Consider the following 3,838-nt stretch of genomic DNA (forward strand, 5'->3'; position numbering starts at 1 on the left):
AAGATTGTGTCCTAGAGATGAACACAAGTGGGTAGAATGCCAGGAAACAAGGAATATGCAATCAAGTGGATGGATTTCTACTCAAAGTTCATTGGAAGCACAAGGATATAGCCAAGGAAATAGGGAATTGTGGTTGCCAAATCTAGAGTTTACAACCTACAAGGTGTCATCCAATACAACACTACCACCAAGCAAAATTCATGAACAAAAAACACAAAAGTTAAAGCGAGAAAAGAAAAGGCCAAGAAAAAGATCACCCAAAAATGCTTCAACTTCTAGTGAATGCAATATGGAAACAAGGTATGTTCAAACGTGGGTCCCTAAGGAAGCCATATCTCACATATCAGCTAAGGGAAAGAGCCACTTAGTTTGGATTTTACCCAAAAGAGTAGAGTCTAAGTCATACCAAGAATGGATTGTTCTAGAACACCTCATTAGTGCACGAGGCTCTTATGAAGGACAATCAAAACTCTACTTCAAGCACCATAAATAAACAAGAAGCGCAGCCACAACAATTAGAGCCCAAGAAGGAATGGAAGCCAAAAGAAACTGCTTCAAGCATCATCACAAATCTGTTAGTATACACTCAATGCCCACCTCTCATCATTGCCCTACTATTGTATTGTGTTGCACATATTGTATGGCCCCCATTAGGAGGAGAATCCAATCATGCATGTGACTTTGGTAGGAACCCCAGCTTAGATGCTGGAAGGGATCTAGTTTGTGATCATTGATGGTTAGGAGATGGCTTAGGTAGACTTGGCATACTGCCAAGTGGCATATGGGTAGATATCGTATATATGCTAGGCAAGTTAAAGCACCTTGCTTTAACTTGTGGGGCCCACTTGAGGGCCTAAACGATCTCAAATCGTAAATCTAACCGTAAATCTAACCGCGACGGTGATCACCGACATGGTAGAACCTCTGTAATCTCCTAAAATTACATGTAGCTAGTCTATTGGCCATGCTTTGAATATGCGAGCAGTGTGCTGAGTCAATGCAGTGTAGCCGCCCATGCTTTGAACAAGCCAACCGCTCCACCTGCAGTGCTATAGAAGGAGGCCATTGTCACTAGTTGAGGCATCCAATGCTAGAGAGCATCCATACCCCCTACACACAATAATCCCCCATCCAGAGTTTGCCTAGATTGCCATCTAAGCTCTACTTGAGAGCGCACAGGTGGACAATGCCATCTCAATGTACCTTACTACTCTTTAGTATAATCAAAAATTTTAATTCTCTCCATTCTCTCATTTTCTTTGTCTTAAGTACTTTTATTGCTACTATTTCCTCTTGGTGGTCATATAATCTTATGTGGAGTGCTACTATTTCCTCTTGGCGATCATATTTGGATGTGAGTGCTTTGTTCTATATCAGCATCTGGAATATGAACAAAGCACTCACATCCAAATATTCTGAAATGAGGAACGGATGGCTTCTTACCAAAGTAATCCTCTTGAGGTGTCATACCCTTTAGCACTTTGGTGTAAGATCTGTTGAGGATGTAAACTGTAGTGTTGACTGCTTCAACCCAGAAAGAGTCTAGAAGCCCCTTTCCCTTTAGCATGCACCTAGCCATTTCCATGATTTACGGCATTCAACAACACCGTTCTATTTATGGCATGTGCAGTCGTGAGCTAATGTTTGATGCCATGCTCCTTGAAGTAGTCATTGAATTCATTTGAAGTGAATTCTCCTCCTCGATCCATGCAGAACTTCTTTAGCTTATTTCCAGTCTCATTTTCAACTAGCTTGTGCCACTCTTTGAATTTGCCAAAGCATTTAGCCTTATCACACAAATAGAATAAACCCGCATCTTCATACTATAATCATCGACTAATAGCAAAAAATAGGAAGATCCATTCATAGCAGTAGTAGACATCTTACCACATAGATTAGCATGAACCAGCTTTAGAGAAGTCTTTGATCGATTGCTGCTATCATGTGGAAAAGCCTTTCTTTGTTGCTTGCCCATCATACAAGCTTCACATGGTTCCTGCAATTCTGAAATTGTAGGTAAGTATGCCACCATCTCTGATTTTTGCATTTCCTTCAGCTCGGCAAAATCGATGTGCTTGAATCGCTCGTGCCAAAGCCTGCTTGTATCATAATCTGCACTTGTTGTAAGGGTGCTAAGCTCGTACAGATTGTTCTGCCTTTTGCGCCTTTGCCGACCAGCTTGCCAGCAGCATCAAGAATATCTGCTCCTATCTTCTTGAAGCATACTTCAAGGCCGCGATCTATAATTGTAGCAACTGATAAAATAGATTTCTCCTAAGTTAAGGCACATAGAGTACATCAAATAGCTTTTTCTCTTCACCTGTAGAGCTGCCACCACTGCCAAGCCCTTCGGCTGGACATTTAGCATTGTTCCCAACAGTGACATTGATGGGTTCTTTGAGAGACTTCCAAGAACTATACCAGTCCTTTTTACTGGTCATGTGTCGAGATGATCCGCTATCTATATCCATGAATCATTATCACAAAGAGTCTAAGCAGTTGAGCATACCTCTTCAATGGCTGCAAATAATTCGAGCTCAATTTTTGCATTCTTGACTGATTCTTTACCCTTCCAAGAAGCCTTTATGGTGCCATTCTTTTCGTCGGCATGCTTCTTCCTACAGCCCTTCACTGTATGACCTTTCTTGTCGTAGTAGTAACAGCTCTCGAAGAACTTCTTCTTCTTCAGCTTCTTCTTTGAACCATCCGCACAGTAGTGCCTTTGCCTTTTGCATTAGCCGAGAATGCAGCATCAACTCCACCCTCAAGGGTCTTGAGTCACAACTCCTCCTCAAGCAACATGGCACTCAATTCTTCAAAAGTAAGAGGGTTTGGTTGAACTTGAGTGTTGAATGCCATTACGAGTCCGTCGCATTTTGCTAGTAGGATTCAAATGCAGCGAGACGAGCCAAATCTTTAGGAGACTTAGCTGCCCCTATGGCAGCCATCTGATCTTGCAGATCTTTAATCTCCTTAATGAAGTCCTCCACCTTCTCTCCTTCAGCAAGCTTTTTAGCAGCAAGTTGATTTTCTAGATTCTAAATTCTGGTATGATTCTTGGTGGTCTCATATTGGCAAGCCAATATGCCCCAAGCATCACACACCTTAGTTATATGTTGAACTAACATAAGGACAGAACTACTTACACTGGTGATGATGGTGCAAAGTGCATTAGCATTGTACCTCTTCCGTGCTTGAAGAAGGACAACATCAAGTTGGATGGACACATTTGGGTTTGACGGGTCGACAATCGGCATAGGCTTTGGATCAGCTCCAAGAGGCCCCATGACGGTCTCCAGCAACTCATAGGAATCCAAAATCATGCTAATTTTGAACTTCCACAAGGTGTAGTTTCTCCCATCATACTTGCCTTTGGTGAAGGCTGGTGGACAAATGTGAAGTGGTGCAACAGTAGCAGCAGGAGCAACATTTGACGAAGACACCATCACTCCAAAAACAAGCTATTTCCAAAGGAAGACAAGTACTTCTAGTACTTTTTAGATTCGAAAACCTCACTGCTCTGATACCACATAAGATTATATGACAGCCAAGAGGAAATAGTAGCAATAAAAGTACTTAAGACAAAGCAAATGAGAGAATGGAGAGAATTAAAAAAATTTATTATACCAAAGAGTAGGGTACAATGAGATGGCGTTATCCACCTGTGCACTCTCAAGTAGAGCTTAGATGGCAATCTAGACAAACTTTGGATGGGGGATTACTATGTGTAGAGGGTATGGATGCTCTCTAGCATTGGATGCCTCAACTAGTGACAATGGCCTCCTTATATAGCACTGTAGGTGGAGCGGTTGGCATGTTCAAAGCATGGGCGGCTACG

This window comes from Cibotium barometz, chromosome 31, assembly GCF_041138505.1.
Source record: "Cibotium barometz isolate CiBa-2024 chromosome 31, ASM4113850v1, whole genome shotgun sequence".
Taxonomy (NCBI): domain Eukaryota; kingdom Viridiplantae; phylum Streptophyta; class Polypodiopsida; order Cyatheales; family Cibotiaceae; genus Cibotium; species Cibotium barometz.